This window comes from Colossoma macropomum, unplaced genomic scaffold, assembly GCF_904425465.1.
Source record: "Colossoma macropomum unplaced genomic scaffold, Colossoma_macropomum, whole genome shotgun sequence".
Classification (NCBI taxonomy): Eukaryota; Metazoa; Chordata; class Actinopteri; order Characiformes; family Serrasalmidae; genus Colossoma; species Colossoma macropomum.
The window spans coordinates 32031012-32046404 of record NW_023494793.1 but is presented as its reverse complement, the minus strand read 5'-3'; the positions used below and the strand labels follow the sequence as shown (position 1 = coordinate 32046404).

General features: G+C 38.4%; 1 protein-coding gene across 1 annotated transcript in view; it reads left to right on the top strand.

Moving 5' to 3' along the window:
* agbl4 (ATP/GTP binding protein-like 4) overlaps positions 1 to 15393 on the top strand; it is a 484349-nt gene that overhangs the window by 118045 nt on the left and 350911 nt on the right. The gene's annotated exons all lie outside the window — the stretch shown is intronic.

Below are 15393 nucleotides of genomic sequence, written 5' to 3'. Positions count from 1 at the left end.
GTAATTAACCAGTCACATTTTGATTTGCAGTGGATGGAACCAGTTTATGAGGAAAAATGTCACTGTGACTGTGAGTATGAGCAGTAGTCTAACTAGGACTCAGTCAGCTGAAATGGAAAACAGCAAACGCAGCTCTTTACTGAAAGAGTCAGTGTAGAACTACTACATACAAGGTAAAATATAAACGGTAATATATTAGCACTAACATACTACTAGAATGCCTAGGGGTGCTGGCAGAAATTAGCATCATCATAGATGTGTTTTTTTCCTCGTTTTAATTGTGTAATGGCATTTATTAACATAGAAGTCAATTAGAAATGGCCCATAATGATAGGAATACAAAGCTGTCTGTGTGTGTGTGTCGGGCAGGGTTGCTTGGAGGCCTGCTGCTGTTGCTGTCTTGATGAGGCTAACAGAGTTGCCTAAATATAGATTACAGTAATTTACTTTCAAACAACTCATTTTCCCAAGTTTGACATGTCCATTAACCCTGGCTGGAAAAATCATTAATTTTTCACCAATGAAGACATTAGTCATTTGAGTGACTTTCATCGCTGTCTGCGGCTCGGACCGAGACGGACCCTGAGATCATGCGGTCCGGACCCCCCTCCTCCTTCCCATACACACTTACACACCCAGGCATACACACACGGAACCGTCCTCGTCTAAATAGCTGGTGCTTATCGCCTGCGTATTGTCCCTCACAATGCTGGGTAATTAGGTGGCCTGCGTGCTCTCTCTCTCTCTCTCTCTCTCTCTCTCTCTCTCTCTCTCTCTCTCTCTCTCTCTCTCTCTCTGTCTCTCTTTCCCTCATGCTCTCTCTCTCTCATGCTCTCTCACTAAACCAGAGAGAAATGGACCTGTCACTATTTTGGCACCAGAAAATTCAACAAATGCGCAGCAGTAATGGCTTTCTTTGTGTGCTGGTAAGACTATGCATTGACAGAAGACATTTAAAGAATAGACTGTTCACTTCTCCTCCACCTGCCCTTCCTTGTTTTCTTTTCCTTGAATTTGCAGCTCACAGATGTATGGAGGCAGTGGTTGTTAAACGACGGGCGTGTTTTGCGACTGTCAGCGTCAGAGGTGGTTTAGATTGATTAAATGCACAGGCGCGGAGAGCAGAACGCCACAAAGCCAGTGACAGCACCCCACACGCTAAAAGCCTCACTGTTAAATGTAACTCCTGCAGAGCCACTTACTCCTACAGAGTTAAATGTGATTCAATTTGGGCAAATTTATAGCGCTTGTGTAAACACGAGCCTGCTGGCCGGACGGCCGCTCTCCTTTTGTGGATCTGCGCAGCCCTCGTGGTGGAGAGGAAGCTGGACACTGCTGGTGCTGCAGAGTGGATGGTGTCCTTGTGCTTTAACCAAGGGCATCTGAGCAGAGCAGCAGAGAGGAGAAATCCCCCCAGCCTAATCCTACATAACTGACCTGTCAGCATCATGTCCAGTGCTGACAGCAGGTGCAGTAACGCACAGAGTAACACACCCTCACTGCGAACGCACACACACACACACACACACCCCACTAATATATGCTGCAGTACAGAAGTTTGTAATTACTTGTCATATCTATATTGTATTCAGTGATAATCAACAGAGTATATAAGTGAACAGTAGAAACTACATACAAAAGGTATTTTGGTAATACTTAAAAAGGGAACATTATAATGCCCTTATAATGCTCTTACTAAGCTTTATCAAGGCAGTATGCCTTGTAATTAACTGGCTGCTCATGGCTAAATTATTAAGCAGTAATGAGGGTGAATTAAGGCTTTTCCACAGCACTTTTATTTGTGTTTTATACATCATAATATAGTGTGTAAATATTTAGGTGTCCCTTATTATGCCATTATTAAGCCTAATCAAGCGAGTATGCCAGAAATTAACTTGCTGCTCATTACTACATTATTAAGCAATAACTAGGGTGAATTAAGCGTTTTCCACCACACTTTTAACTTTATACATCATAATCTTGTGCAAAACCTCTACCTACTTTCTGTGACTGTAGAATAGAAAGGAATAGAATAGAATACTTTGTTGTCCATTTCATATGCATAAAATGGAAATTTCTCTTTAACGCTGACATATAGAATTGTATAGAATACAATATGCTTTACTATGTTTAATGTGTGCATTTCTTTTTCTTCCTCACAGTATCTTAATAGTCAGTCACCAATTAGCTCTAAATAAAGACAAACTGACCCTCTATTCCAAAGTGAAAATTTCTAGTGGAAATGTACTAAGAACTTATTTGAACATGAGGTCTGCATGAGCCACATTTATTAAAATCACTTCTAGTCAAAACCTAACCTCTTGTCTTAGGCAAGCAGTAGTTGGATGTCTTCATATCAGCAAATGTGTAAAAGATTCTGATTTATAATCCACAAATACAATCACCCTAATCGTTGCTCAATAAAGTAGAAACTGAGCAGCCAGTTAATTACCAGCTACTGGCTTGTTAAAGCTAATAAGAGCATTACAAGGGAATTATAATGCCGCCTATACTGAAGGATTACCAGTATTTTTAGATTTCAGTTTGGAAATGATTAGTATATGGTTAGTATATGAGAAATAGTATTCTGTAATAATTTATTTATAGTAATTTATTATGGAATTATCTGCCCTGAGGTTTTATTACAACCTTCAAATATGAGGCACTCTAGATTTGAAATTTACTATAACTTTACTGTAACACTCACTGTGTTATATTAGCTTTATAAATTATTTTACTATCATTGCCACATCTTTTTATCATTCTGGACACAGGTCAATATTTATTTATTTTGTTTTGTACAGATGCTATGAAACATAAGAAGTTGCACAGTAGTAGTATCTGAATCATTTCATGAAAAATTGGATTTGTGTTATTGAAAACATTGATTTCTTTGAACTTCTGAATGTCAATTCCAGACTTTTGAGTGCTGGTATACATGCACATGGCCCTGTGCAGGGCGAACACATGACTTTCACATGACATCTTTATGCCTGCCCATTTTAAGTAGTGACAGATGAGTTAACATTACACACACTTAGCGGTAAATAAAGCTAAGTTTGCCCTTGCACACAGTAGTTGCTGTGGTGAGCACTTAGTGCTGTGTGTGGAGCCATTAGCAGAGACTGCAGAGTTTGCGCTGCATGAACTGCAGGGTGGAGAGGGTTTGTATGTGTTTGGAGGGAGAGGAGGGTCATTGTTAGCCGTCATGCTCTGATGATCTGTTTCCTTACCTGTCAAATCCACTGAGAGAGAGTGGGAGAAAGAGCCAGAGAGAAAGTGAGAGGGAATTTGACCCCCTGACACTCCGAGACATACACACACTCATGCACGCACACACATTTTTCAGCTCAGTTGAAAGTTATCGCAAGGTGACTGTGAGTGGAGCATCAGGCTGATCTAAACAGACTTGCTTGTAGAGCCGCATCTATTTTTCCTCCACGCGCACAGTGTGAGAAATACACAGCGCTGAGGATCTCATTAAGGAAGCCCAGGGTGGAATTCATATATCAGGAGGCCTCCTGGAGTCTGATGCTCTCTTACAGTTTTTCAGTCCACACACACATGGGTGTACGCACATTCACATACAAATGCACAAAGATAATTTCTTTTAGGGCTGCAGTTAACAGTTATTTGTATAAACAAACCATTATTTCTATCAGTTACTTTTAGAATAGATTACCTTATTGAATATTTTTTGATTGATTGATTGCTCTATTATGCCCTCACCTTTTTACAACCACTATCATTCAAGTTCTGTCTGTGCAAGAAGCTGTTTTCTTCTGTCATGATGCTACAACCAATTGAAGCCATATTGCCCTCAACACTTCCTCTAGTGTACTGCAACCTGTTGGAATAGCCCTATGTATCGTATTAATGTTATACAGTTTATGGAAGGTTTTTTTTTCTTCAGATAATTAATTGTTTTCTTTTAGACAATTGTTTAAAGCAGTCTATGTACAGTCGTATGCAAAAGTGTCAACGCTTCCAGTCAAATTACATGTTTTTTTTTTCTTTGTGAAAAAAATAAGTTAACACATCCTCTCCTGGGAGAAAAGTTAAGCATTCTTCTACAAATTTGAGTGCACAATATGTATTTATTTGCTAATTTTAACGTTGGAGAGAAAGAAAATACTGTGCAGAAGTGTGTTCTCTGTCTTTTCACTTACAAAATCAACAAATCATGTATTTGCTCAGGGTGCCCAAACTTTTGCATACAACTTGCATATTGTGGTGGAAGAAACCTTTTTTTTTGTTTTAAATTTGTCTGTCTGTTTTGATGCAAATTTTACAGTTTTCCAAGTAAGTATTATTTATACTATGATATTTTTGTTCCTTCATTACTAATTCCTAGTTGTAAAAACGCTACAAGAATGCAACTATTCACCACTTTTTAGGATTATTAAACTTATAGTCTATATATATATATATATATTATATATATATATATATATATATATATATATATACAGTAATGTGCAGAATGTCTGTATATTATATTTAAAACATTATTTAAATGGGCAGTAAGTATTATGAGCAAATGTTACAATTAATACACAACATTAATACAACAGTATACTTAATATGTACAATAGTTAATATAATGATTTTGTATATACTATGCAATATGTTTGTTTAACCATTTCCAAACCACTCCTCAGAGCAGGTCACAGTGCTGTACACCTTTCAATGTACAGTCATATTAAATAAAATAACAATTAACTAAAATGTAACATGTTTACAGTAAAAAGGCATTGTATTTAGTCATTGTATTTAGTTTTTTGTAACCAGTGTTGTTGAGTTTTCAAATAATTGTTTCACCCTTTATTCTCAAGTTCTAATATTATAGTGCTGCGTAAATATGATTTGTATTTATTTCAGGAACAATACTTTAGCAAAGCCGTTTGGTAACTACGTGTGGATAAGACGACAATTCATGGTTCGATACAGTCTTGACCAGACCTAGTCTTTATTCCAATGTGACGTCTAGTTTTGCTACAGTTTCACTGTGGAATCGAGCAGAGCTGGTCTGATTGTTTGTGGCCAGTTACGCACAAAGGAAGAAAGCAGTGACCCCCTCCTCATCACGCAGAAATCGAGACCAGGGGAGACGTGACAGCAGTGCTTGCAAACAGACGTTTTTCTAATCACAGCTACAGTGTTAAGCTAATTGTTTTTCTTTTTGTTTGGACAACCCTGCCATCTGCAACGTAATACATGACCTAAACTTCCGAAGATGAATACTGCTAATTATAGCTGATTTGTTAGTCTACATTCACAAGTGTTTAAGTAGCTTCATCATGTACGCTGGGCCAAGATATAAATCACATGCACATCCTACTTCCTTTGTATACTTTCAGTCTAATGTGCACCTACAGTATTAGACGTATTTGCAGTTAAATTGTTGGAGCCACTTTCAGCAGTCCTTGGTTAAAATCAGCTTCCACTATTTGTGTCACACTCAGGCTAAGTGGCACAAACTGTTTACTCCTAATGCCCTTCACTTTAAGCACGGTTCACATTTTCACATTGCTACATGAAAACATCTGTCCCAAAGGCTGTGGCTCGGCACATTACTGCTGAATTCTCTTTTTACAGTTCTGCTGATTGTATTACTTTGCCTGTGCAAATGTCTCCAGATACTAAACTAGCTTTCTAGCTTCTGACTGATATGTGCTAATTGGTCCTTAAAGGGCCCACATCATCGAATTTCCATCTCCTTTCTTTATTAAAAGAGTTTAATGTTGCATGTTAACATTGTAAAAGTTAAAAACACTTTCCAGTCCATACAGTCCATATATGTAAACTGAGTTGCAAGAACAGCCCATTTTGAATTCTTTGTTTTTGTGATGTCAGAAACATCAACATATTACAAACACCCAGCTTTGTAGGCATCGCTTACCATCATTTTCAGATCCTCAGCCAACTCCTTGTAGGAGTCCATTGTTGTTAAGTGTGTGTGTATATATATATATATATATATACATATATATATATATATATATATATATATATATATATATATATATATATATATATATATATATATATATGTGTGTGTATAAATAGTTTAAATAGTTTCAAACTTTTACATACAACCTTATATTGTCCTTTTCAGACTTTAGTAGTTCAGCCCTGCCCGTTCATATTGAAGTTAGAAGGCATGTTTCAGCCCGGCTAGCCTTTTGCATGAGGCACTACACAGGGCAGCCAATTAGAACTTTTACATGAACATTAATTTACATATATCAGTCTGAAAGAGTTGTAAAACAGCTTGTTTAATTCTCTTGGAAGAAAGGTTTTTGGTGCATAAAGCCATATCATAAGCAGACCTAGGATATTGGCCCTTTAACGTTACAGCTGCATGAAGTCTCATTCTTTGGAAAAGCAAAGTTGGCTTTCAGCCTGGAGAGTTTGATGCAGATACTGAACAGATACTGATCTGGTGCAGCCATCTAAATGCGCTCCTAAAAAAAGACTACATTAAGGCCTGTAGTATAAATAGCTAATGGATGGCAGTGCTGTATTATATTTATCCAACTCAATAAAGCAACAACCAGGCAGATCAGTCCATCCTCGCTCCTACAGATAATGATATCTGGCTCCAGAGCATCACAGACTACAGGCAGGCTTGCAATAGACATAGCCCTGCACTGGTGAGCTCAGGCTGGGCCAAGCTGAGGGAGAACAGCCCCGTGGCCTGCTGGAGCTAATGACTGCTTGAGTCAGCTTCTCTCTTGTTCCATGAAAGTCACCTTTTTCCTTCATGCAGTGAGGGAATGAGCAAGTGAGGAGAACTATTGGGAAGGAAAAAGGAGAGAGTTCGTTCAGATGGGGCTAAATGATGTTGAGGGGAAAAGGTCACATTTTAGATTTTGCAACATTTGAAAAACAAAAATGTCTTTGATGAACTATTCCAAAAGTAGCTTTTTAGCACGCTAACAGTGGAAATTAAAGTAGCAGTTCCAATATTCACAGAGAATTCTTAGAACACCATACTGCAGTTATATTGGTTCATTTTGCGATTGCACTTCCAAAATATTAAAATCAAATTAGCAAATCCTTGATGTGATGTAGTTAAAGATGGGCTTTCTTTAGTTTTGTCCAAAATTATTTACATTTGATGCTCATAGCACACAATAACACGTTCAGCAATTATTTATAGACATATTTGCATATTGCACGTTTCCACAAAATGGCAAAGGCAAGTATCCTAATAAAGGTTGACCCTATCATCCCTACCTTCTTGCTGACAATACATTCAGAGGCTTAGGCTGTGTCCCATTTAACTCGTTAAAATCTGCTGCCAAAGTACTTTACCATGTGTTTGTCCATGAAAGGCGTAGTAAAATGGATCAGTTAGATCAAAGACAGTGCTTTTTGTTAGGTCATGTTCCCTCCATGTTCTGTACACGGTTAAGGTATGATGTTGTGACGATGGCAAGGGATAGGTGGAACCAGGAAGGATTTTGAATCAATAGAAATGTCTCTTTTATTAGCTTGTGCCCACTTACAGCATGCAGCTTGGTGCTTGGTGGCTAGCTAGATGACTGAATCCACCAGGAAACAGCAGGGTAGTTATTAGCCAGGTTTCTATTCTGTTTTTAATTCAAACGCATAATTATAGATAGATAGATAGATAGATAGAAAAAACATTTCTGAGAAACGTGGAGCAAGTTTACAGAGAATTTCTTAATGCTGAGCAGCTTCATCTCACTGTTTTGGATAATTGTATAGTTGTATTTTACTTTTAAAGGCATCATATATCTGTTTACTGCCTAATACTGCCATTGTGTTTTTTTATATATTTTATTTTTGCATTAGAAATTGATACCTGCTGCCTTCTGTCATGACTTGTCATGAAACTAAAAACACTTGATCAATCGTATGACTTTTTTTTTTGAGTTTATAGTATTTATTTGGCAAATGTGTTTCCATCAGAATTTATCACATTTCCTTTTTTGTCTTGTAGCGTAAGCTTGATGTGGTGTAGTGGGTAATGCCTAAGCCTTCTATGCTGTAGACTGGGGATCAATCCCCTGCCTAGGCAAGCACCCTACACTATACCAATGAGTGTCCTTGGTCAAGACTCCTAACACTACCTTTGCCTGTGAAATGACCAAATTTTAGGCCGCTCTGAATTAAATGCCGTAAATGTAAAGAATTTATCCACCTCAACTTTCTGCTAAGTTTAAAGATTTTATTCAATATCTGCCATTTTCATCAAGTCTTTCTGACGTAATACGCCAAAATATGCCCAAAAATGTGTGAATGGAAACCCAACTATTGGCTTGGCTGTGTTCTGTGTAAACAGTAATGTAAACAAACAATGATAAACGTTCTACCTATGTAGACAGCAAAATAAACAGCACAGATGTATGTGAAAAATGCTAACACCAGCTGATTAAGGCTAGAACATTACTTTTAGACCATTACGGGGCTACACAAAGGCTTATGGGTTATTCAAATGAACCAAACATGCACACAAACAGCTCAGTCACCACAATGTATTGCCCATCTCTGCATCAAATAAATGGTTTCTCATATTGCACAACCATCTATGAAGGTATAGTAAAGAGTGTATAGAGTTCTGCAGTGCTCCATTGTAACATCTGATTAGCTCTGCCTTGTTGGCTTAACAAGAGCAGTGAAACCCCAATAGATCTCTGGAGAGCCATATCCTTGATACACAGAGAGGTAGAGGACAGAAGAGACAGGGAAACGAGGTCTCTAATCTTATTCACTCTGCGGGAGCCATCTTCTGTCATGATCTCTCCTACAGCATTGTTAGACCTCACTCCATCATATTACTCGAAGCCGAAAAACGGAACAAACAGCAGCTCGAGAAAAGTAAAGAAGCCAAAAACTAAAGCACCAAGACATTGAAGGGCACTGTCACTCCTTAAAACGTCTGAATATGAAGCGCCTCAAACTACAGTGGCAGTATCTGTCAGGATTGAAATGCAGTTTTCTGCATATCTGTACCGCTATTAGACACTTGAAAAATCCTCTGGCCATTTGAGTGAGTGACAGTCCACCGTCAGGAGAACGCTGTGCCCTCTCGTGTCACTTTGGCTCCGACTCCCAGATCTTCACAACTGCAATCTCAACTTTGACTGACGGCGGACTTCAATTTGTTCTACTTTGAATGTGACTGATAAGAATAGATTATTCCAAGAGTCTAAATTCTTTGCCGTAATCCCTTGACAAAGCTTTGACATCTTTGCGTGGTGTTCTTCGCTTAAATCGTAACGCTAAATTGCGTGTTTTGTGCACTCATGGCATTTGACTCTGTAAAGTCGTTTTAATCAAGACTTCATAGAGACATGATTTGCTTCCCTGCAGCTTGCCAGATAGGAAGTGTGTAATGCAGTGGCGCCTCTCTCACTCTCTCTCTCTCTCTCTCTCTCTCTCTCTCTCTCTCTCTCTCTCTCTCACACTCCCTCTCTCTCTCTGAGTCCTGGCCCTTCTCTCTCTGATTGCTATAAGAATGCCTGTGATTGGATTGTCACTGATTAAAATGGTGCTGAATTGCCAAAGTAACCATTCCAGCATCCCGCAGAACAAAAGAACATTTGCCCGTTTCTCAAAATATGCATTACGTTCCGTTTACAGCAGAACAGAAATATGCAGAAGTGGTAAGCTTTGGCTCACCTAGATGGGGTGGTGCTGTCCTTACAGCATATGTATTGGTCCTACATTTGTATTAAAAATTCTATGCAAATACTATGACGTTTTCTCACTAAAAGCAACTCCCAGTCAGCATCACCATAAACTATAAGCTGGATCACATATTAACAGGACAAATCAGAATGTCTGTAAAATTTAAGGGTGGCCGTACTTCTGAGTGAAAACGCTATCCGTTTAAAATATTTTTAAAATAAATACAGACCAAACATTGGTAATAACAGTAAGATTATGTCATGTTTGAGGATTTAATGTCAAATGTACCCAAATATGTAATACTAATAATATTTTTCCAATTTTTCTGCTTTCAAAAGCAGGTAGAGCTAATTTAAGTAGTACAAAAAGAACCTTTATAATGTCTCTGACTAAATCCGCTAGGACTAGAGGGATCCTCTGTGTTTGCTAGGTTAACACTTACAGCTAAAGCTAACGACAGTTTAGCAAATTCTTTACTCTTCCAGATGAAGTTGCCCAGCACTATTATAAGACCAGTAAGAGCATCAGAATGTATACTAGGACGAAATGGTGATGTGTTGATTGATATTTTCAGGATTATTACTTTGTAGAGAGTTCAACTTAAGGCAACATAAGGTAGTTAAGAAGATAATGCTATTAGCATTTTTGCTAGCAGTCACAGAGCAAGTGTTTTTGCTCATATTTTCACACTCGACAGAGAAAAATAAAGCTTTGTTTAATTCTACATATGATCCTGTGTGAATGTAGACATTTGTTTGAGTGTGTGTGTGTGGAGGTGTGCAACATATTGTTTCATTTCAGGCCATAAGCTAACAACTTGGCAAGCAAGGTAGCTAATTAGCCTAGTTAGATGCTTTAGAGCAGGGATGTCAAACTCAACTACTAAAAGGGCCATTTTAAAAAATCTCAGCAAATCCGTAGGACAATTGTATTTTTATTTCACTTTTATTTAATATTTTGCCATGACCTGAACGTGTCATTGTTTATTCAAAATATGCAAAAATTGTAACAGCAAAATAGGCATTAAATACTTACTAAAAATAGTTCTAAATAAAAATAAATTGTTGTAGGTTGTTTTTTTAAAACTGCCTATTTACTTGAACTAGACACCAGGCATCTTTTCTTTTTGTGAAACCGCCGGCCCATAGATTGTTGTTGGGGAAAGGGTGTCAGAACGCACACTATGTTGCAGTGCATGTTGGGGACTGTAGTGCATCTTAAGGTAAAATGGGCTAATAAGAATAGAAAATTTAAAGAATTTCGCAAGCCGAATAGGACTGTCACAGGTCTGACTTGGCCCACGGGCCTTGTGTTTGACACATGGGCTTTAGAGTGACCATTAAATGGTTAATTGTGGTTATTATAACATTTCCCGCTGTCTCTCAAGCAGGTGGAAAATGAACTAAAACTAGAACCATAAATTGATGTTTTGGACATTTCTTGTTCGTGAAGAGCTTTTTCCCAATATCTTGGTTAAATAACTCTCGGAATTAATGCAATATCCTGTTGTATCAGTGCAGAGCTACCTGCTTTATTCATCCAGAGCTAAGTTCTTTGCTGTTGTGATGTAACGCTAATTTGTCTTGTAGACCTCATTTACTTGTACAATTGTAAACCTGATCTGAATTTTACAGAAATTGCTTGCAGGAAAGTGTTTCATCACATCTGTTTTAAAGCTGTCCTTTGTTCTCATATGGGAACACAGCAATAAATATGGAAGCTGTGCTGCTTCATAATTATGATTTACTAAATGAGATTGTTGCCACTCTTGCATTAGTAAATTAATTATGCCTCTTATTGGAACTCTTACTCTGTCCTCTATGAACTCATTCTTGGCTCACTGGCAGTGATGAATACTGATAAAGAAGGTGACAGATTTGATGCAAGACAATAAACTTGATGGTAGATTATGATTTGCTTCAGATTAGTTGAAAGTGTCATGAGAGGTCTTATCGCGCTTCCTGCTTATGGATACTTGTGGATAGATATTTGCAGCTACATTACAGGCCTTTGCAGGAGGGCCTGACTGATATGAAAATTTCCCACTGATACTGATTTATAAGCATCTAAAACGCAAATAATTAAACAATATGAATAACATTATGCAACAAATTTCTTAAACTCAGATGAGCAACAAAACCTCACAAAGTCTTAAATAATGTAGATATTGAAGTGCTGGGGGCAGCGCATCCCAGGAGTCATAGCGGTTTTGTTGTTTTCTACTCACTGCCTCTTATTTTTATGAGTTTACCTCAGTTCTCTTTACATAACATTTTGCTTGCATGTTATAATGTTATCTTTACATTACCCAGATCATGCTATGGGTTTTATAGGTGTGTGCCCAGGGGTCCAAACTACTAAGGGGCCCTCGCGGCTACTTACGAAAAGAATCTAAACAGCTGTTATGACTCACTGTGGGAACTTTTCTAGCGGGATAGGCAAAAACCAAAGTAATCATTGTGTTATGGCCAATCATAATCCTGAAACTCTCCACATTTTCCTAAACATCTGCTTCATTTTGTCCTCACGTCAGTGCTTAGCAGCCGTTACAGCGTCCCTGTGAAAGTACTTTGCATTTGAAGCTCCTAATATTCAAAAGATGTGGCTGGAGGTCTGTAATAGCAAAACCTGAAACTTTGGTAGAGGATGCCCATTTGTCAGCTTCCTGAGTTAAAGAAAAAAATTGTCCTTATTGGCAGAGATCTGCGAACTGTCATCATAAGTAAGATATAAATGAAAAAATAAATTCACGCCCACTGTAGCAGTATGCTTTTGCTATGATGCTTGACTGCTTGGGTTTTAAAATTTGCTTTTTTCTGTCTTTATGTACATTTCAACAGATTTCAACTGTCCAATATTAATTTATGTAATCTTAATTGGGATAATGTGTTGCTTGTGAAGAGCGGATGCATGCTTTAAGGAAGTGTTGCGTGGTTCATGTTAACCTGTGCTCTCATTAATGTGTGTGTAATCTTGCTATTGTTTTGTTTTAATTGGAAATAAACTTGAGCTTCTGACATGCCCAAGATGAGATTATTATGCTGCCATTGTGGTGCTACATAGTCCTCATGTAACCTGCTTTGATATCCAAAAAGGTAAGGATAAGGGCCCACCAAAAAATTGTGGCCGGGGCAATAACTTGATGATCTGGGGCTTGTTATCATCATACAAAAGGTTAGAGTATTTCAACAACGATAGTGTTTTGAGTTCAGATTTGCCAGTTCAGCATGTATTGCTACAATAAACATGAGCACCTGCTGGCTGCGACTTGCAAATTTCGCAGTTTCCATAAAGAAACTATTAAACTACTCAAAAATGAATGGTTTCATGTTATGATACTTTTCCACTACATGGTACAACTCGACTCGACTTTACTTGCTTTTGGTACTAGCTACTTTGTTTTCTACTGCAGATATAGTACCCCGTCAATGTAGCTGGTTGTCGTAGCAACGCCACATGGAACTGCCATGACGTGAAGGAGACCAATTTTGTTCAGAAAAGGCTGATGGCAGCAAGACAAAAGACAGAGAAAAAAAGGAGAGTTTGAGAAATACCATATCAGAGGGTACACTAACCTGGTAGTTAATGTTAGCGTATGTGTTTAGGGTGATGGTGGCAATTCTCTCTGACCAATCAGCAGTCTGCGGTTTTACACATAGTCATGCATTAACATGTGCAAAAATTTGTTCTCTGTAGAGGATGTGTTAACATATTTACTTAGAAAATCAACAAAACGTAATTTGAGCAAGTGTGCCCAAACTTTGGCATAACTGAGAACATGCCAAGCCATGTTTGGTATCCAGATTTTACTTCTTTAGTGCAGCATTGGAGCGACAAGGCAAATCTTTTCTGAAAATACATCTCCAAAACTTCTCTCAACTCACTCGACATGGTTTAATATACAGTATGACTTACTGTGAACTAAAAAAATGCACAAAACTTCCCCATGTACCAGAACTGTGCGACATGTGTAAACGCAAAGGGGAGTCAGAATTCAGCATGACAGAATTCAGCAGTGTTCTAAGTGGCTACTGACAGTGAGCAGCTACACGGTGATGTTTTGTTATTTTTGTAGCTCACAGTAAGTTGTACTGTGCTCTAAACCATGTTGACAACTCTGCAAGCTCAATGAAGACCTGGATGTGGTTTGAGCAGGTTTAGGGAAGTTTTAAAGGTTGTATTTACAAAAAGATTTGGGTGACTATTGACGTTTAGGGGTTGTTAGCAACATTAACCTGGTAGCTGCAGCCCAAAACTCAAGAAGCAAAGTTTGGACTCCAAACACGTCTCAGCTGACCAGCTACTTCTGGGGTAAGTGGAAAATTGTGTACATTTGATGTTTCACCAAACCATGCCTTTAATATCGTCCGACTGATTTGTCGGTGAGGCCCTACTTTGCGGTGAGCCTGTATATTTCATGTTTTGAGTAATGGTGCTGATGTTGATTTGTACTTGTTAAAAGATGACAGTAGTTTAAAATCACAGCTGAAGTTGTGATGTTTCCTAGCATATTAAATGCCAGAAGGAGAGGACCTTTGAGTCTGGGCTGAGGATAACTCTTCTGAGCTGTGGACCCTTCATTCCTCCTTTCATGTTGTTTTCTCCCCCCACCCTTCCTTCTCCTCCAGAGGAGCTAACTTGACTTTGTCCCTGCGGTTCCTTTTGAAGGTGCTTTCATTTAATCTTTCCCGTAAAAAGATTTTGGCCAGAGGTCACAGATCACATCAGGGCGCTTTTCCGACTCACTGACCATTTAATCAAGCTAAAGTCCAGCTCCGCGGCCCCCCTCGCCAGCCTCTTTTGTTCACCGCGTGCAAAAGGTGAAGTCCGTCGACACATACCGCACACACACAGAGCTCCCGGTGCAGCTCCTTAGTGCTCTTCAGCTCCGCTGGGTACTGGATCACCTTGACTGGAACTCTTCCATCTACTCTGTTCTACACCTCTCCCTGTCCGCCTGGAACCCTCACTAGACTGATATGATTGCACTTTCAATGAGCTGTCAGAGAGTGTGCATCCAAGGACAGATCAAGGAAATAACTCAAATTTGTACTTTTTCAATTCGTTAACTCTAGATTCATGTAGATGAAGAATGATTGTCACTTTGGGATTGCATTTGCCATCAGAAAAAATGATAAATAACTCAATCCAGTTTAACTGTTAATTGATATATTAATATTAATGTTTAAGTAGCCATTGTGTTGTTATATCCTGTCCTAGAACCACAACATACATCAGCACCCTGCTGTAATCATTTATAATCCTTCAGAATTTCTGTGTAAAATTAGGGGATGTCAAAAGAGGAGAAAAAGAATAGTCTAACCACATAGATCATGATAACGCTGGTAATGTATACTGTATGCCCAACTGTATACTACAGATGCAGCAGAAAGAGATTAGCCTGAAAACTGCTGGATAGGGCAAGACTCCTTATGGGAGAAAATGCCTCAACAACTAAATATGATGTCAAGTCTTTTTTTTTATTTAGTGTGTTCACCCTTTATTTCACTCTTTGTTACAGCTTCCATACTTTTTGAGAGACTTGCTTTTGGTTTTTCATAGAAACCTGGTATCTTTCTCCAAAGTTCAGTCTTAGAAGTTGGTTGCATTTTCTGCTTTTCATAATTCAAGTATTCCCAAACACATTCAGTGATGTTAGGGTCTGGACTCTGGGGTGGCCAGTCTATTGTTCTGAGAATACCAGCTTCTTTGTTTGATCTGATGGTGATT